The sequence below is a fragment of the Synchiropus splendidus genome, chromosome 1, assembly GCF_027744825.2.
Source record: "Synchiropus splendidus isolate RoL2022-P1 chromosome 1, RoL_Sspl_1.0, whole genome shotgun sequence".
Classification (NCBI taxonomy): Eukaryota; Metazoa; Chordata; class Actinopteri; order Syngnathiformes; family Callionymidae; genus Synchiropus; species Synchiropus splendidus.
In genome coordinates this window covers 53620068-53641545 of record NC_071334.1, presented here as the reverse complement: position 1 = coordinate 53641545, position 21478 = coordinate 53620068, and positions in this window count along the sequence as shown.

Below are 21478 nucleotides of genomic sequence, written 5' to 3'. Positions count from 1 at the left end.
TATAGGCTCCTATAGAGGAATAAACATGGCTGACCTGACTGCCAATTAGCTTCAGCATTAATTTATCTCGCTGTGCCGTATCCAGCGGGAGGAACAATGTCTTGTTAGCCGGCACAAAGCCTGAAGCTGCTGGAAAACTGCGTCTCACATTTCAGCGGTTCGCAGTACGACACGTTTGTCTGCGGGCGTAAATACAACACATGCTGGAGTGAATAGATGCTGAGTGGTGACATGGAAATGGAGATGGGCAGCTGGAGTGAGAGGATGAAGGGATACAGCTCAAACTATATGGTTATAAGTGAAGGTCTGTCAACAGGTGGCGAATAACCTCAGCTGCTTGAGAACCATGAGCACTAACTCCTCAGTCGAGCTAGAAAACTCCTTAACTCAAACAATGTCCTCTCCTGCCAGCACGACTAACCTTCAATCTTCTCCGTTTGAGGTCTCATGCGATGAATTTTTTAAGCTCGGTCTTGTTTTCAGATCGTTCCTCTGCTGCGTTTGATCGCTCCACAAGCAAACAGGCCCAAAGTTCTACAAAAATCTATTCTGTTTGTTCGGACGAGGAGCAGAATAGTCAAAGAGGAGAGCGAGAGAGAAGCTTCCCCAGATGCTGCAGATCTCGCCTCTGCGTGAGGAATCAATAACGGAGAGCGCAGAAGTAGTTTCACTTCGCTCCCTTGACCTCGTCTCTTCAGCACAAACGGCTCTGCGCTACATTCCACTCCTCCAAAAACTCGACCGCATTTGGTGTCAGACATGTGATCGTCAACGGCTCTTTTCTTTCTTCCCTTTTATTGATGCCTCTTGTTTTTATTTGGCTCCTCGATGTTTGCAATTGATTTTCAGAATCACCCTTCAAGAAAAGGCTGCATCTTAAAACACAAGTTATATTGAAAGTGACTTTTAATTGAGAAAGGGTTAAGGTTTTGGGCTGGAGCCTCTTCCAGCAAGCAACAGGTGAGGACCACCTGTCCGGATCACCTGTCCATCACTTGACTCATATAAACATACAGACACTTTTCAGTCATCAATTCACTTCTGTGTGTTTTTGAATGTTAGGAGGAAACCAGAGTGTCCGAAGAAACCTGTATTAGCAGGAGAAGTGCGTATAAGAAGCACCATGCAGAAATGTCCCATGTTGACTCCAAACCTCGACCTAACTTAGCAAGGTTGGCTAGCGGCTGTCGCACGACTTCTGTCAACTGCTGGTTTCTGCAAGTACTATTTCACATCACAGTCCTAATAGCCTTCGCTCGGTCCGACCGGGGTGGATACAGCACTCAGCACTGTCCCCGCCTGGAGGCTCGACTCTTCTTCTCTCTCTTTCGGCTTCTCCCTTCAGGTGTCGCCACAGCGAATCATCCTTCTCCATCTCACTCTGTCCTCTGCTTCCTCTTCTCTCAAACCTACAAACCTCGTGTCCTCCTTCACCACCTCCATAAATCTCCTCTTTGGCCTTCCTCTCCACCTTCTGCCTGGCAGTTCCAACCTCAACATCTTCCTACCAATGTACTGGCTATCGCTCCTCTGTACATGTCCAAACCATCTCAGTCTAGCAGTCAGAGAGGCTAGACTCTAGCCTCTCTGACTTTATCTCCTGAACACCTGACCACATGTGCTGTCCCTCTGATCTACTGCGTCCTGATCCTATCCATCTTGCTCACTCCCAGAGAGAAGCTCAACATCTTCATCTCTGCTACCTCCAGCTCTGCCTCCTGTCTTCTCCTCTCCTGGTGGCTCAACTGAGGTACTACAATGGTTTCATTTGTCGCAGCAAAGAAGGACGGAAAACGGTGGTTCTTCATTAAACATCAGTTTCCCGACGTGGCATTTTGGTCGCCAGGATGTTGGGCAGCTGATTCAGCATTCTTTCAGCCGATTTATCAGAGGCGTTTTAGTGTAAGTTAGCTTGCACTTGACCACAGCGGAAAGTGGAAAGCCAAATTCCTGCTTCCTGAACTGGCTGTGAGGAAGTGATATCATGACCTGCTCACTTCCTGAATGAAGTGTTTTAGTGGCCCGGCGAGCTGCTGAGTCAGCAAATTAGCCAATGATCAGATCAGGGGGCTGAGAATGGTGAGAAATGTTGAGGGTTCAAATCATGGTAATTCTGCTTAATCAGACTTTTTTTTTTTTCAAAGAAGCAGATGGGCTGCCAGCGTGGGCATGAACATGTGCTTTGTTGGTGCGAGAGAAGAAGAAGTTTGAAGCAGCGCTTTCATTTGAAACGACATGTTTTCACATCGATTGCGGTCATTTTTGCAATCGGGGCCAATGGAATGGTTCTGGCGCCCCACGGGAGCAAGGTAAAAGCACTTTTACTTTAGCCACAAAACAATCTTCCAAACCGGAGTGAGGTTATGACAGAGAGTTCCAGCACATCAGTGGGCACCAACACCTCTTGGCCGAAGAAGAGAAGACCGCCTGACAGGTCTCCAAGTGGCTCAGTTTTTCGGGGCGCAGACATGACATCTTTGTATTCACCAGCATGTGTGTCCTTGTAGTGGCCCGGCTGAGAAGCGTGCTGCGGTCGGCTATTTTCACTTTGCCGCTGCCAACAGCAACATACACGCTGCCAATGTCAACAGATGGATCCTCACACGGGGAGAGAAGGCGCGAGCGAAGGTGAGCCAGAGAGAAAACGACCAGGAAGCGTGCACCGCTGACACGGCCGACTTCAGCTTCAAGAACAAATCCATGGTTGCACTCATCACCAAAACGTGTCAGCGAGTGTGTGCGTCACTTCTTGGCCTGGCCAGATCAGCCACCCAGAAGTGTGTCTTTGAGCGAAGCTACTGCTGTGAGCTGCACTCGGTGACCGACCAGTCAAGCAGAAACCAACACTCACACATACACACACACACACACACACTATCATTAAAGAGGGAAACGAGCACATTTAGTGTCAGCACAGCCTCTCGCTGCTCAGTGGCACAGAATGAACACACACACACACACACACACACAGCGGGTCGATGGAGGTGTCTGCAGACGCGCAGCGGGGAGCAACACCTGATGTCTTCGTTGCTGGGCTCCCGTCTAGTCACTGTCATTGTGACAACCTGCTGAGATAAGCGCAACCCTGTTGCTAGGCAACCTCAACTTCTGTGTCCACTCTGAAAGTTCTCCGGTGAAAATGAACGATAAAAAGAACAAGAACAACATTCGCGCCCTAAACTAAAAAGAGTCACTCACTGGTGAGCCAGAGGAGAAGCATCAAAGCTCCTGTGTTGGCCGCTGTGCCGGCGGCTCTTTGATTTGTGAGGTGGCGTAGTGTGCGAGTCGTATTCCCAGCACAGTGTGTGTAAACACTGACATGAAAGAAGTCGGCACGCGGCCCGCGGATCCCTTGTACAAGGTCTTACTCAGTCTGAGACGTTCTGACTCTCCCTCAGCCAACGTTGATATTGACATGACAAAGTTAATGGATCACAGCAAGTTGAAAAACAGTTGAAGCTCCTGGAAAATTCCACTACATTTCTGGAATATTTTGAACTTTGCCAGAGAATTTAAGGAAATATTCCATGTCTGCACCTTCTGCACGCCTTCTGTCTGCGCTGGATTCTTGTCTGAGGCAGCAAGTTGACTGGGAGCGTTGGTGATGCGGCGTTTGACGATAGACTCTCTCCACCAGTCTTCAAATAGATCCCACTTATCACTTGTTGAGAGCTCCAGTGTTCAACTCGCCCACACGAGCAGCTCCCAGCCAAAGTGACAAGCGTGTCCTTCATTCGTCATCGAGTGGAGACTTATCACTAACACTATAATGTGAAAGCTATTTTTGTGTCAGCCCCCTTAAATCCTGATGCCTTCAAATTCACTTGCACACTGATGTGTTTTTCATCTTCTTTCTTCTTGTCAAGTCATGGATGAGACAGTGTTAGGGCCTTGTACACTCCACCCTCTCGGATCCCTCACGCAGACTTGTCCGCTTGTGGGCCCTTCATACGCATTTGATGCTGACATGACATTTTGGTCTCTCACCACTTGAGCTGATACATTTGCGGTGTCTGAGGTTTGACATCCAGTAGGAAGAAAATGTGATCAATCATTGACAAAAGCAAGTGTTTCCTCATTTGTTCGCCGTCATCTTTGTGTCCCAGCGGCCTTGTGTCTGACCCTCTCCCACAGACTCTCATGACAAAAACATCCCCGGTGCCTTTTGGGATCCCGGGCTTCCCTGCGTCCAAAATCTGACAGACTCTGTGTGACTGAATCTGCTCAACATCCACCCACACTCGTCCCACACATCGCCTCTGGAGCTCACCTGTCACACACGCTCCAAGGGCCAGGGGTCGCAGTGGGCACTCTGATTCAACACACACACACACACACACCTCGACGAGTGCTGTCTGAAGTCAGCGGGCGGTCAAGGGTCACATTGTTAGTCATGTAGCGTGCATGCAAGTGTTAGCCTGGTTTATGGCTGTGTTGCTTCGTAACAATGGATGAGAAAAAGCTCAGTCTCTGCAGGGTTACGTCGAGTAAAAACATCAAAAGACAGAGTAGCTGCACGTTACATCTCAGTATTACCAGGACAATCTTAAAGACCTTTTACTGTGTCAACAAATCAAATTTTTGCTCACAACTTCAGGCAAAAAATGGGGGCAAAATGGCTAAAAAGCAGCACAGGCGTTCTCTTTAAACAGTCAACATGAGCATACAGTGGTACCTCGGTTCTCGACCACAATCCGTTCCAGGCGGCCGTTTGAGAAGGGAATTGTTCGAAATCTGAATCGATTTTCCCTATTACAATTAATGGAAAAAGAAATAAATGCGTTCCAAGCATTGAAACAGGCTTTTGTAGGAGTGAATGTAGAGTGTCTGCTGCAGGTGCGCTGTTCCTCTATGTGTGTGGCCGCTGCATGTGGGAGGGGTTGCCGAGTGAGTGACGTCTCTCCAGAAGTGAAGAGGTGCCCGGTGCGTGTCCAGCTCTGAATGTGCGCTTCTGTGCAGTTTGGCTGTGACAAAGTCATAAACCAAGTAACGCTCTGTCCCAGACTCGCCTCATCCCTGTCCCAGCTCCAGCCCACAACAGGACATCAAACCCTGGAGTGCGCGCTCCAGCCTCAGAGGTGTGGAGAGCCAGCACCTCCCCTGTGACACTCTACCACGGTGCGGAGACAGGAAAGGTTTTACACCTCAATATGAAGAGAAAACAGTCAGTAAATGTAGCTAACGGGACACGTCTGCATACAGAGGCTGCGTTATACACAATAACAAAGATGTGATTCTTCACCATGAGACCCTTCGTTGTGTGCATCGCACTTCGACTTTGTGCGTCTTTCCCAAAACCTATGGACACGTACTGTACTTCTTCGCTGATATTGCATGCAACGTCCACCTCATCACACCACTCAGCTTGTTTACAGGGTTGGTTCCTCTGACTGCGTCAACAGATCTGCAGAATCAAACAAGTGTCTATAATTTACTTTGGCACATGAAACTGCCAGTAAAAATTACATTTTGACTTATATTTCTAGTCAGAGTTAACTTGTCATAATAATAATAATAATAATAATGCTCTCACTTTGATGATGATGATACTGTACAGTGAGACAGAAAGTAACGGCGGCGCTGCTACTGCGACAGTAACTCTAGTGTCTGTTCACTATGACAGTCCACAAGAAGCACATACTGGAGCCAGTCATGGTCAATAGAAGAAGAAGAAAAACAATCACTATATTTGGTGCCTGATGACTTCAAAATGCAGTATAGTCACTCGGTGAGTGAGTTTACCTGCATCTCAAACTCAGGGTGACACTGAAGATGTTTCTCATTCACAGTACGCCTTCATCTCTAACTGTTCTCAAGCTACACCAGCAATATCAAAGTGGAATATTTCATTGATAAAACCTTAAAGGGTTAACATGATGGGTGACTATTAGGAGAACGGTAAACAGATGTTCTTCCATGGTACAATGGATCAGCGCTTGAAGACGGAAGGCTGGCAGAATAAACTTGGATGGAGCTGCCAGTGGGAGTTGAAATAGGTCAACCTGACAGACCTCCTCCTCTAAATCACTGTTGAAGATGAGATTTTTAATGAAACGTTTAAATTCCATTACAGCATCTTTATGACTCCCTGATGCAGCCACGTATATTGCTGCTCCTTTATGACAATAATAACACACTTAATGAGATCAGCCATACACTTAACCACAGCGTCGCTCTTCATTACATACATGTTTTATCCTGGGTGGAATCTCATTATGATGTATGTGATGATGACGATGATGATGATGATGATGAAGGACAGCACTATATAAGAACATTGATAGCCATCATGATGTGTTGAGGTCCTGTATGTATGTAGCACTGCTCTAATCTGGAGTCTGAGCTTGTCACACGAGCTTGAACACAGGGAGAGAATTCACGCAAGATTCCATCAGCTGTTCTTGTTGCCAGTGGTTGCTGCCGTGAGTATGTTTGTATGTGCTCGGACTTCCTCCCGAGACCTGTCCATGGTGTCCCCCACCTCTCTCACAAATACAAGTAACATCCAACTTACAACCGGGATCGGTTCCGACCAACCGGTCGTATTTCATAAGTCATTTGCTCATGTTTGATGCACTAAAGCGTTGTTATGAAAAACTTGTGTGTATCCCAGTGTGCACGGTCGCCCTTCAGTCATGAGGCCTGCAGACAAAGGAACCATTCATCACAATATTCAAGCGCCGGCAAGTTTCTCCTGGAGACACAGGGGCTGCCGCCGAGATTGGCGACGCAAAGCTCCACAATAGTGACATTATTTGGTGTCGACACAAGTGTGCCACACTTCTCGCTTGGCAGAATGACTCCGGGCTTCTGAATATTCAACACAAACACACACAAAGGCGCAAGTGTCGGACATGAGCCGCGTCTGAGCGGAACAAGACCTTGGGCACAAATTATAAAAGCCATGTTTGGAAAGTGTCCGTCTGAGATTCGCTCGCCACAGTCAACACAGACTTTCTCAGTTATTCCTCCTCCACATGGGTAAAAAGAGATTTCATCTGGATGATCACTTGGAGCAGAGACAGCCTTGGATGAAGAATGGATCCCGGGCGAGAGTTTACGGGGTGAAAGAGAATAAGAGGGCAACCAATGAGGTTAGCGGATGCAGTGCAGGAGGCATGAGGTGTGACTGGAGAGGCTGATCCAGAGAGGTTAAGAAGGGGGAGGCAACCCCTGATGGGAAATGTGGAAAGACAAAGAGGGATATTGGGAAAAACTAGTTATATGAAATGATAATGATATTCACTGACATTTTTGCAAAGAGCCTTTTGAAATGTTACAGTAAAGAAGCACTAATTTGCCAATGATTGTATTGGAAAAAAAAACGGTTGATTTGCTTTGTATTGATCAATGCAACAATAAAGACTCACCTCAAACAGACAAATTAGGAAAATCTCATCTCAAATCGGGTTTATTGACAAACCCTTTAGAAAACCCCATGGACGGGCTGGCCTGGCTGCGGCGGACACATTATTGGGCCTCAAACTCTACGGCTGCTTGTGACGCATTGATTCAATTATTGACTGGTCATAATGGATCCAAACCACACGGCCAATATCTGCGTAGGTGTAGGTTTCGGTCCTCAGAATTATTGACTCTGTCCATCACCATAAATGAAGAAAAATACATTTCTGATAATGGTGCCGCATCAGAAACATTGTGTGCTGTCAGTCAGGACGGGTTCTGCACCCGGGCGCCACTGGCAGCTCAGAGTTCCATGGTCACGTTTATAGACATTGCATCGGGTCAGCAGACTCATTGCTCCTGAGTCTGCTGAAAATATAAGCTCAGATGTGACGCTAAAGGCGGAACACTCTTTCCTGTCTCTGTCAAACGCTGGTATTATGTTGCCTTTCATGCGTTGTAAAGGGTTCCCAACATCATTCAACCAATACAGTAGTTAGAAAGAAGAAATATTGTGTTTGTTGTTCATGCATAATTCAGTGGAATTGTATTTCTAAATGTGAGCATACATTACATTGTGATTCTGACACTTTTCATACGCAGAATCTTGTGAGGTCACTGGAGGAAGTGGTGCAGTGCACACTGAAGCGGAGGAAGTCAGCGGATAACAGGCGATTTGTCAATGGATTTTGACAGACTTTTACTATTTTTTTAATCTTTATTCAAATGTGTTTCTGGAAGCGACGACTCACACTTGACAGAGGATCAAGTTTCTGAAGGTGAAGGGTCAGAGATGGACGGCTCCGAAACACAGAGCGGGAATATGAAAATCTAGATCAAATAGAAGTGGATGTTATACTCTCTGAAGCATATTCAATACTACAAAACATATAATGCGCGTGGGTATTTGCTCTTTTCTCGGCAAGTTTTACTGCCTTTTGTTTTGATAGCTTGCTATCATCACTTGCCATTTGTTTACGTTTGAAACCCGTGCCGACGCTTTCAGAGCCCGTCTGAGGTGAACTTTCAAAAGACTCCTGCAGAGCAGCGAAATGTCATTGTCATGCTGTTCATTAGGGCATGCCTGTATAATGTCATGCTTTCAACATGTTTTTGAGCGTTTAGGGCTTCTGAGGTTATTCTGAAGTTGTGTTGAGTTGTTGCATGAGGAAAGCGTTGTTGGTATTGATAGAACGTTCCTTTGAGCTACGACAGATGCAAGAAGTGCGATTAATTTGCGATTTATCGCGCATGAACTAATAGTTTTTATTAGTAAAAAACAGCAGTCTGGCATCTGAATATTGGAGGGTGGCACAGACCTGAGCAGAGAACAGAACTAGACAAATAGTTAAATCAGAAGAATAAGTCTCATTTGAATCAAATATGTCATTGACTCTTCTTCTCTCCAAGACAGAAGAACAATTTATACTTCTTTAGCAACCCAAGTCAACCCAAGAAGAAAGATCCCACTGAGTTTTAAGAAGGTCACACTTCCGTTTCAGTGCTTTGATAGCAGTGTATATGCCAAAACATTTTATGAGGCTGAGTGCAGAGACAATAAAGGTGTTCTCTTCTTCTGTCACACACCCCAAACTTCCAGGTCATTTTGAAGGTCAGGTTCTTGCTGGAACACAGGGCAACCATTGACCTCAGAAATGGAGGCTCAAAACAAACTAGCATGTTTGGCATCAGAGCGGCGAACGAGCTTCGAGAAACAGCGGTGTGGATTATCGGAGGGTGAGCGTTGTTTACTTTTAGATGTGGCACTTTAATCCACCTTTTCCTCCTGCGTGTTTTCTCTGGAGGTTTAACATGTGTGAGAAGTGACTCTGAGGTCAGTAATTCAACTGCAGTTTGTCTTGACAGGCACATCAGAGCCAGGGGAAACACCAGAGTGTCAGGATTAACATACAGGTGTAAAAACCTGCTCTGTGCACTGTTATTACAGAGCCGCGGGCTTGGCGGGTGTCTCACCACAACCGACCGACACAAGGCCGGGTTTATTTGAACACATGTAAATATAGAAACCTTCAAAGACAACTGACCAAAAAGTGACCTTATAACTTAGAAATAGCCTTCGTCTTACAGCGTTTCCCATCAGCCAGTCATGCACCTTTACCTTGATACCTCCTTCTTTTCCTTGATATCTCCGTCTCGAACGTTGTCCAACCAACACTGTCTCTCCCTCCCTGTGACCAAACCATCTTTGTCTCCAAACTTCTCCACAGTTGTCCCTCTGGCATTGGCCTTCGCTGTCACTCTCAATGAAAACATCAGTATCTTTCTCTCTGGACGTCTAACTCTGCTTCCTGCCTTTTTGTCTTTCGAGTGGCCAATTACAATCCCAGTAGGGTCATGTTGTCTACTGTCACTGTCAAGAGTGGCCGACCAACAATCAAAAATGATGCAGAAAATACAAATATTTAATATACAGTTGAAGAATATGCATCAATTGAACATGGATTCTAAAAAAAATGAAATAAAAATGATAACAAAACAGACTCAAAATCATAGGTCATTGGAATCTGAATGATACTGTATCACTGCTGCCCAAAAAGCTTCCCTCGCACTCGTACTGCTCTCCTGTTTACTAATAAAGGTTTTGTCTTCGACATATACATTTGTGTCATAATAATGAAGCCCTGCACATTGAGACCGAGGCAAAGAAGCAATGGACTGAAAGATGTTGCTTTTATTGAGGTCAGCATCAGGTAGTTGTGAGGTGAAAGGTGGTGGAGGCAGGAAAACATTGCCACATGCTCCTCTGAAGTTTTTCACACCACAGTCGTAAAAGGAAAAGGAAATGACTATCCAAAGGGACGGCAGGCTGGAAGAGTGTGAGTAGCATCAAATGCCAACACATTGCTCCAAACATGGAGTGCATGAAGGACAAGTACAGTCTCCGTTAGCATGTTTCACTTATGTTACATGTTAATAACAACACCCAACAACCCAACATCTCCTCTATTTAGGATGATTTAAGGTTCCGACAGGTGACTCTGTGTAAGTGTGCGGGAGAGACAATAGGTCGCCTTGTTACCTCATGAGAGCTGGCAGATCTATTCATGTCAGTCAGCTCGCCACAGAAAGCTTTGTAGAAGCCATCGAAGTAGCTGTTGAGGACATCTGTATGTTTTAAGTGTCTCATAAATCTCAGAGTGATGTCTACCATTCTAGTGAGGAAGCAGGAGGAAACAAGGGTGTGAATCTGCCCTCACGTCTCTCATCTAACACAAACAGCAGCAAAAAGATGAGGTGAAAATGAAATGTGAACTATGGAGTTAAAACCAGTCTAAATAAGACTAATGTGTATGTAAAAGCAATGAAAATGATTGCATCTATATGAATATAGTTTATGTCAGACCTGGGCAAAGTGCGGCTCAGGGACCAAATGTGGCCCTATGAATGTATTCATGTGGCCCTCCTGGAGTCAGAGTAAAACTAGAAAACTGACATTGTCTGAAATGTTTGTCTTGTGCGTGGTTTTTTTGTTCATAACATAACTTTCTCGTTTGATTATTTTTCGTAATTGTTGTTGAATTGAAAGTAGATTTTGAAATGTATGAGACACATCAAGAGTCTTTCAATGGAATGTGGTTTAAATTAAGTAAAAATATTTTTTTTCTCTTAACCCTCCTTTCTTCCTTTCAACAGTCACAATATATAACCTGGCCCCTTAGGAAATGTAACTGCCCACCTCTGGTTCATGTGTGCAGGGAGGTTCACATCCCAGAGTTGATGCTGCGCCTTCACTGTTGCTCCATGACAGTTCAAAGGCCTCGGGAGTGTGTCCACTGCGCTGGTCGACATCTGGCCCATGACCCACCAACCGAGGATGGGTTGCTTAGCAGTTGAGTCATATTCTAACCTGGACTGGTCTCAACTGAATAAACCATGATGAAAACCTATGTCAATAAAAAAAATAGTCTGGAAATGACAAGAACTCCCACTGCTGAAGTGAAGAAAAGAATGACAGAGCAATGAGTCCGTCTTTCTGTCCATGCATCCACTCCTCATGTGGGGTGACTGATCTTTGCCATTCAGACTTTAATGTGACGTCAAGCTACATTACTTTACTTTTCAAACCTACCCTAACATCAATAAAAACTCTCAACTTCCTGGTGATTCAAAACACTGCACCCAGATGACTGTGGAGACGACAAAGGCAACTGCTAACGTTCATTTCATCATCCTATCGAGAAACCTCTTTGCACATTTTTTTTTATCCAAGCGCGCAGTCTCTCACCTCCACAGACACTCAGGCTCAGAAAGGAAACCAGACACACAAGTGTCTATGTGCAAGCTTGAGTGTCTGTCTCCTTGCATTATCACCCAAGTGGCCTTCGTGTTGATGTGCGTCAGGAGGCACGGAAACATATCTGTGAAGTCGAATGTGAGAGACATGCTGCATGAACCGTTAATTTCCTCAACCCCCATCCATCTCCCTCTCTCTCCCGCACACACACACACACGCAGTTGTGCACTTTGCTCTTTGTCCCGAGTGCTATCCCCTATCTCCAGCTCCAGTCCTGCCCTTCTGCCTCCTCCCTCTATTCAGCCTCGTCTTTCCTCTCAGTCATTGCCTTTGACCTCGGCAGCAGTATAAAAGCTGAGCCTACACCTCACAGGAAGGTCCCCTGCACACTGGGAGGTCAAGGAGAGGTTGTGTTCATGCCCCGGGGTGCTGTTTCGCTCCCAAAGGACTGGAGGCGGTGTGACAAGGACGAGGTGGGGGTTAGCCACTTGACCTGGGGGGGGCTGGGGGGGTTGATGTTCATTTGACATGTTCGCAGCTGTAGTCTTCAAATGGAATGAAAGGCGTTTATGGCAGAAAAGACTGGGCTCAGTTGGAGGGGCAACATTGATTCTGAAAGGTGTTTTCACTCAATAGTGTTCGGGAAACAGTCGACTGAAATGAAAACAGTGGACACTCCCATCCAAAAACATAGTCTTCTGCATGTTCATGACTTTGTTCAACATATAAGAAGACAGTCAGACCTGGGTCACTGCAGGGTCAAAGCATTAACATTGTCTAGAAGCTGACAGAACTGTAATCCACAAAGCATCTCCAACATGAGTGATAGTATCTTGTCAAACAGAAGTTTAGTTTAGTTAAAATACTTGATGTATATAATGTCGACAAAAATTGACATGAAATGAATATATATATATTCATTTCATGTCTCTATATGTATATATATATATACACATTCATTTCATGTCTATATATATAGACATGAAATGAATATATATATATATTCATTTCATGTCTCTCTCTCTCTCTCTCTCTATATATATATATATATATATATCCGACTTAGGACCGGGATTGGTTCCGACCAACCGGTCATAAGTCAGATTGGATTTAAGTCGAATGCCATTCAACATAGCCGACATGAAGGTGATAGGTACTACTGTAGTGGTAGATGGCTGTGTGAGAGTGAGATGCTGGGATACTGTGCTGCCGTAACTGTTGTACGTGATGCTGCGGTGCCAGACACTGAATAAAAATAAGTAAACGTAAGTCGAGCAGGTCGTAAGTCTGATATAACTTGTATATATATATATATATATATATATATATATATATATATATATATATATATATATATATATTGTAAAAACCTGCTCTGCGCAAGTAAAGTTTAAGTACCAAGAAATAGTATCGAGTGATTGACTTTTTTTTTTTTTCCGGCGACCGATCAGTCTTACTCTGCACCGGGTTGGACAGGCCCCTGTGCGCCTCACAATAGACAGACAACCCCCTCACACACATTTATCACACACACTGATAGGGCGAAGGGGAGTCACACTTACCATACAGCCAGATGGGCTTGTGTCCCCCATCGCCAGACAAATTAAGTTTGGGCCCCGGGATTAATATTCAGGCAAAGCACTGGCTCTATATAATTGAATCACGCTGCCATGAGTGTACAACAGGGGCTACTTTAGATGCAACCACCATGTTCACACACACACACACTCGGGAGAATCAACTCTTGGCTGCCAGCTGCGCTCGGATCGTGTCTGCTGGCTGGGGGGAGATCATGAATACAGAATCGGGGTCCTCTGAGCACCACACACTGTTTCAAGGTGGATTTCTGCTCCACAGTGTCTACTCCATTGATATTCCACTGCTGCCTTCCAACAAATGCTCTGTGCGACGTGGTGGCACGATGCAGCTTGCCAAACAGTGGTGGAACCAGCAAACAATGAAAGCGCTAATTTGGCGCCGCGCATCACAACCGCGCTGATGAACCAGTGTCGAGTGATTTGCAGAGTTAATCTGAAATTTTAATGAGACACAATCGCTTCCACTGATGGATTAGCATTGTGTTTTTTTTTTCTTTTTGCCAACTATAGTGATCAACAAACTATCCAGTCTTCTACTTACACAGGGGTTTGGGTCGTGGGGCAGCAGCACAAGTGAAGATGCCCAGGCTGCTCTTTCCCTTGAAACCTCCCACAGCTGATATTCCGAGTTAATGTCAACATATCGTCCTCACCCTTCCCTCCACTGAGGAAAAAATCCCACTCAGCCTTTCTAAACAGAGAACCATCATCTAAGACTTAGACCTAGACAGTAAAACGTCCTGCCCTCTTCAGATTGGTCCGTAAACTATTCCAATGAGAACTGAAGGTTTGACGGAGCCAACAGCTCTTCAGCATCTGTGAAAATCAAACCATGGATCACAAAAGAAACAGTATTTCAGTTCTTTGTCTTGTTGCATCAGGGGTGGTCAAACTAGTCATAACATGTCTTGATCACACACATATACTGTCCACATCTACCACGTCCTTGATCCTCATTGGCTGTCTTCCCTTTCTCTCCTCTCTACATGTCCACAGACTCTGCTCTCTCAGGCACAATGTTACTGTGAAGCAACAAATATTATGAAGAGTCATGTGAATAGTAAAGATTTGATGAACACTGCCACGTATTGATCTGTCATCAAAAGATGATTGGCAGTGAACATCCTCCCTCCCACGCATTTTCCCGGAGTCTGGATCCCAGTAGTCACAGCTGCACCCAAAACTTGACTATTAAACCAATCTCAGAGTAAGAACTTTAGTCGGAAACCTGCAGACCTGAAGACACTGAAATCATGAGGAAGATTCCGACCTTTACATTGCGATAAGAATTGCCCGGGCATCGGCTGGTGTCACGTCCCACATGCAGATGTTTGATTCACATGGGAAGAACCGACCTGTCTCCATGATGGATTGAACTTGTTTTGAAACGGTAAAAAGCGCAACTGAATTTGGAATGATTTGGACACTGTGATCAGTTAGTAGTTTTGCCTGCCGAAGTATTTCAAGCTCCATGATTCACACCTAAGTAATGTATAAAAATTCAGCATGTGTCTTACTCTTTATTTGGATTATAAAATGAGTAGTGGTGGGACGCTCAAGTGCCTGTATAACCAGATGTACCGCACTTCTTTCAAAAGAGACCAGCATCAATCTCTGGTGGACATATCTGATGAGTATGAGACACAGTTTTTGTGATTCAGTCTAAAATATTGACTCCGCTGCATTAATACACCAACGATTCTACTGCCGGTGAAAAGCCATTCTAGCCGCTGCTCCTGACATGCCCCATGATGTGCAGCCTGCCAGGTGAAGGAGATTAAATATTAAAGGCTGACTTTCCTGTTATTAACAATGCTTTCTGAGGGTGTTTTTTAAGGCACTTCATGGAAAGCAAAGCTTTCCTTTTCATTGGCTGATAATATGTTTCGATATACATCATGTATTGCTGTGGCGTCAACAATTCATGTTTGCTTTCATATTTAATTGGGGTGTAAGTTCGATTCCAAGTAGAAAACCAGTTCGATTCCACATGGAATTGCCACACACTGCTGCTTAACTTTCAAACAGTGCCCCTTGTGTGGTAGGGAAGTTCGTCACTCCTTCAACAAAAAGGGACATTGAGAGAAAATATGAGTTGATGTTCTGTTTATTTGTAGAAATGAATTTCCAAGCCAAATGTTAATCTGTCCTCAGTGAGAGGACACACACAAGCACACACTTTTCCGTATTTCTTGTTAGGACTATTTGGAGGTTTCTCATTGACATAACCCTTTCCCCAGCCTCTCACCATTAACTTAACCATCCAAAACAAATGGCTAACTTTAACCAGGGCTCTGAACCAAACTTAAACTCAACTGTAATGACCCAGTTATTTTAAAGTTTTAATCCTCAAATTCAGTCCTCACAAGGAGGTCTTTCTCCCCAAATTGATCCTAGATAAACCAATCCCCCATACACCCACACACACACCTAGAAGTGTCTCCTCTGCTTCCTGTTCACCATCGCCCTCCTCAGTCCTGCTGTAATACGGCGACTTGAACACAAACACACGTCACTTAATTTCTCATCAGGCAGTTTTCCACACCTCCCCCTTCTTTGCCTCCTAGAGCCTCCGTTCCGTCTCTCACACTCTGTCACACTCAGGGTTCAGTTGTGGGTTAGCTGGCACAGTCACTACATATTTGATCTCATGTCTGCGAACCTGCTGATTTCTGTGTTTGTTTTCATGAGGCTGAAGCATATTCTGTCGCAGTCACGATATGAGACTGTAATGACTTTCAAGACAAGAAGAACAATGTCTTTTTAAACATGCGACTCAATAGTTGATCATTTTTGATCCGCTGAGCAAACACTGAATGCACCAGGCTGTCTCATTTTGCCGTTCAACAGTGCCCCGACAGTCTCCGCACAGACACCAAGACATGCTTATTAAGGCTGTGAAAACATCCTGATTTAGCAGCGACGCTCCCACATATGGCTCTCCGGAAAACCGCCAGATAAATGCCTGCCTTTGTCTGTTTTATAGGAACGCTTCACTGCCAGACATGACTGCACATCAGTGCGCTATTATGCTCGTGATGCCAGAATCCCGGGACGTGTGGAGGTAAGATGGGGTATCTGTCACCCACAGCTGTTTGCTAGCTATGAGAGCCATCACTTTCACACCATATAATCCCTACTGTCATCTTATCGGAAGAAAGCAGGACAAGTATACGTGCCCGCTGACGGCCGTTCGATTGAAAGATGGGACGCAGTCCCGCCTCCTGTGATGGGGGCACTGGTGACATCTTGCAGAATGTTTGCACAATATGTTGCTGAAGTGTTTGACTAGAGTCGGCACTGCCTGGGCAAACGCAGCCTTCATTTGTTGATCTGTCAAATCGCCTGAATAGGAAATATAGAAGATGTGACCAACGTTAGGCCACATGCTGCTCTTCACAGTTCACTGACATTGTTTAAATCTTATCCCCAAGTGAAGGGTGGATGCAGTGTGACAACAGGGTGGAGGCCATGGGCAGACCGAGAACACTGTGGAAAAAGTTCTGCTTTTTTCTCACAGCAAAGAAACATTTAAATGTTTTCCTGTATATAACATATAACATAACTAAGGCCATTCCATGGTATTCAACTGCCATCTGAGCTTTTTCTGCACTTTGAGAAAAATATGTGAGCACAAGGAGTTCCACGCAAAAAGCTAAAAATTGCCTCAAGTTGGATCCCACCACCACATCGCAGTGCGCTGCTTTGTTTTTCTCTCTGTTTGGCAACATCAGAACACTCCAACGTTCTAAGATGAGAATGGTAGATTCCCATCCGATGTCCCTCACAAAACAAAAGCAATCGCAGAACTTGCGCAGAAGCTGGTGAACCAAAGCTGCTCTCCCTGAGGCTTAAAGCTAAGGTCCTCTCTCTGGCCAGATGGGTGTCTTAACAGTGAAGATAATTAGGCTAAATGTCCCAAAATACTCTGAGACTTCAGGCCAGGACAGTCAAAGACAAACAGAGGGAGGTAATATCGTAATGGCAACAGCCACCACACGTCACCAGAGTTGAGCAGAAGAAACGAGAGAAGGCCTACATACTCCATCAGCAACCCCCTTCAGCCATGTATTACAACGTCTGAAGCACTTAGCAAATGAGTGAGACACAGACACATAAAGAGGAGCGGGAGGGAGTGACGTCCACCACATTGGCCCTGCGCTAATGCAGTGGAAGCAGATACGCTGCGAAGGAGGCCAGGAAGCCTCTGGGCAGCTCTCTGCTCCTTGGTAATCTTCTTCAAGTCTGAGCCCTAATGCTCACTCACACCCAAACATCCATCCGAAATCTTCCAAAGGCACCGGTGTAGCCGCCTGGATGACAGACTGACAGGCTAATTGACCGGGTGAGTGAAATCAATGTCGTGAACTGGATGTGCTTTTCAGCTTCACTAGCTGGATTCTGGTTCAGTGAGAGTTCAGTGTGCCTGCCTCGGAAAGTGGTGTGGGAGATTTGTCTGTGGCTGCAGTGGAGGGACACACAATCACAGGCCGGCCATCCATCAGAGAGGTCGCCTCACACAAGGCAGCCAGCAAAGAGGTGACGGCGACAGTATAGGGCTGGAAGAGGACGAGCTAATACGCTCTCCCAGGGTCATCAAAACGTTTCCTCTACGCAACAACAACTGCATCATCAGCACTGAAATGCACGTTTCTCAGCTTGAATGATTTTTCTGTCCAGTCCACACCTCACTTCAACTTCTAATGTCAAAGTGCACGACTGACCACGTGTCAAACGCAAGGCCTGGGGACCAAATCTGGACCACCAAGTCATTTGCAGTGACCCAAATGGGCTTAAAACGAGTAAAGGTGTCTGAAAATAAGGTAAGCCATGAGATGGCTCTTCAGTCATTCTACACTTGTGACACACTGTGACTTCGGTACCGTCACTAAGGGCTGTTTCACACTCCGCGCTCTGTCTCGAATTAAAGCTGTTTCAGCTCAAAACTCCGAGCTGTGAACCCAAGCAAGTCGGATTTTGGTCGCGGACTTGATCCAAGCTGGAAAGCTGCACCTTGTCTGGGGAAACTCCCTAGGGGGGATGAGCCTCTCACCTCAGGTGACGTGGCACTAGATGCCGGGAACTACGTCTACAGCGCGACTCCATACAAACATGATAAATGCCGGACAGCAATGGGTCTGATTACTGTCTGGGCGCAAAACAGCTTTCAAAAACAACTTTGCAAACTCCCAGAACACTGAGGTGGCGGAAAATGGTGCTGGGGATTGGGAGCGCAGCGCAGTGGGGGGTACGCTATATGGAAGTTTTGGGGGTTTTTTTCCGCAGCATCCCTCTCCCATCTTTGCTAACGGTTGCTAACATGGTTGTCATGTTGTTTCCTTAACCCAACACACCTTCTAATTTTCCTGTGAGAACAAATGTTCAAAAGGACCTGAGGAAGTTGAAGACAAATCTAAAGTACACATCATACAGCACAACACACAGAAATTCGAATTTCTCTGCCACAGCTGGACTAAGCTGTTTACATGCATTTTCAAGGTGTGAACTACGCCGGACTAACGCAATAATTTGGTTTTCTCAACGACTGGAGCTGAGAAAATTCACACCTATTGAAACCATGTTGGCACCGATAGCCGGCTCTGGAGCGAGTCGGACTGCCGATCTCTTTCAACTGAATTTTCACTGAACAGTCAGAACCTGTAAGTGGCACCGAGGAAGGGTGGAATGCAACTGCCACGGAACGTTCAGTGGAAATTCAGTTGGAACAGCGCGGTAGTCCGCCTCACCGTATAGGAAGCTCCGTTGGTGCCGGCACCAGTGGGTTGACAGTGTCAGTCTCATGCTCTATTCTTCCATTCGACTTGCAGCTCTTCCAAGTAAGAAGAACTAAGTTGACCTGGTCCTCATACTTGTGCCTATTCATTTTAATTTTAACCACATTGATTCAAATACATCTCCATCCTCAAGCCAGCCATCATTCAAGTATTTCACGCCACTGTCTTTGGCAGAACACTTGTGACACACGTGATCTTCTTGTCTTCTATTCACTTACAACACAGGTGCCTCACAAACGCAGACAGACATGTACTTTTTGTCTGTCTACGGAACACAATACGGCACAGTAGTTGGCCTCCTCTCCCACATTTCAGAGCAACAGTGGGTGTGATTACATTCCCCCTCATATATAACCAACACGCACATGGAAATACACACAAAAGTCTATAGTGCTCTGGCAGGCGTCCACGTTTGCATCCAGGACACCTATGGTGCAACGCTGAAATCAGTCCGCAGGAAAATTGGATCGCTTCCACTGTTTAAATTCCACAGACTTGGAGGCATGCAGTTGCTAAGCAACAGTCGAGCCGGATCCCCCTTTCTCATATCCATTTTGGTTTAATTTTTGCATTTTCTGGCTCACACTCTTTGAAAGTTTGAGATCTATAATCATTGGATTGATGTTACTCAAATTTAAATCTAGCATCAAAAGCAACCAATTGCTTGGACAAACAAGTGTTACTATGTGGATGTACGGCAAAGATCACATTTTATATCGGATTGTCTGAATGAGTTTTTAATACACTGTTTCAGGCCGTATATATGTGTGTCACCAGGTGTGTTGCTCTACTACTGAACTGCAGATGGATGATGCGAAATGAAGCTGATTTTAATGTTTGTTTTTTTCTTTTTTTAAAGCATGTAATTAATCATTGATAGACCAGACTGTTAGCAAACAAACGACTGTCCTGTTAGCTTTTCAATTCTCTGGCAAATTGTTCTTACTTGCTTTGTTTACTGTTGGTTTAGTTAAATAGAGATGGTCTTGAACAAACGTGCTGTGTATCTTGAATGGAGCTGAGTTCCTCAATGGATTAGCATGTTAACTGCCACGCAGCAGAATTGCCTGGATTTGTAAAGTTGACCTCCATGTCTGAGCCACACGTGAGTCCTTAGCAGCACAGAACTCCTTTCTATCTCGCCACATAGTTCACCGTTGGGGGCCAAACTTGGCCAAACATGACATTGTGTGAGTGAGTCTGTGTTCAATAGTGGATTCAAAAGCATTCATATACCCAGGATGACTAAACTCTACCTTTCTGTTTCAGCATCCAGTTCGACTCTGAGTCGGTGATCACCAAGACCAGGTTATAAATGGTACAATCAAGAATCCAGACCTGACGCAAAAGATCCATATTTCAAACTACAGTAGGTTAGACATTTGGGCAGTTCATGGCAGGAGGTCATTTTATGCAACAGCGGTGTTGAGATTTACGTCCTCACTCGGGTTGGTAAACATCTCTCACCACTTACCACTCGGACAGTTTATAGAAAAGTCGTAATTGAACCAGTAACTGTGCCTCATTCAAGATCATGCCATAATAGACCACTGCATTCAGCATGAACTAAAAACAGGCTTTGACCTCCTGTGTCCAATGAAAAGCACCGCTCCGTGTTCATCCTCGAGAGTGTGATGGTGTTGCCTTGAGACTTGAGAATTAGTGAAGAGGACACTATGTCATGTCACAAACAGCATGATTGTAGGCATGAGGTCACAGCCCTTGGTGTGAGATGTGTGTGATGAAGTAAAAGGAAGAGTTGCACTCTGGAAATATGGTGAGATCATGCGGTCAAATCAAAGGACAAGAAGTCAAGTGCACGGATGAGCAACTGTTTCAAATTGAACCGTCATCGACCGACACATAAGGAGTCAGAAATTGACAAAGCACCACTTCAAAAGTTTCAAGAACAACGTCACCTCTTTGGACAGCTTCCCAAGACACTATCAGCATTCATCTGTTAAGAGCGCTGAGCACATTCGGAGCACAAAGAGATATCCGTGTAATACGTCGTCATATTTCAGCGGCGCATCATATACGAGGTGTGGAGTAGCAGAAGTTCAATTGTTCATCCATCATCGACCACTTATCCCGGTGGGTCACGGTCAAAGAGTGCCAGGGTTCTCATTCGTGTGCCACCGGTGCGGAGGACAAGCTGAACTAAATCATCAGTGGCTGCACTCAGATCAAAGATGATTAATGAGTTCCTTCACGAATGTCGCTGAATGGAGCGGTGACTTCACTGAAGAGACCGTACACCAGACCAGATGAGGAGACACTGAAGAAGTCATCCAACCCTGCAGCAAGCTTTTTTTTTTAACCTTTTATTTCAACAGCTTCAGAGCCACACAACAGTTATTCAACACGCTGGTCAAAGGAATCAAAGAAGCTCTGTCTGCTGCGATGCCAAATATTTGATAAGGCCT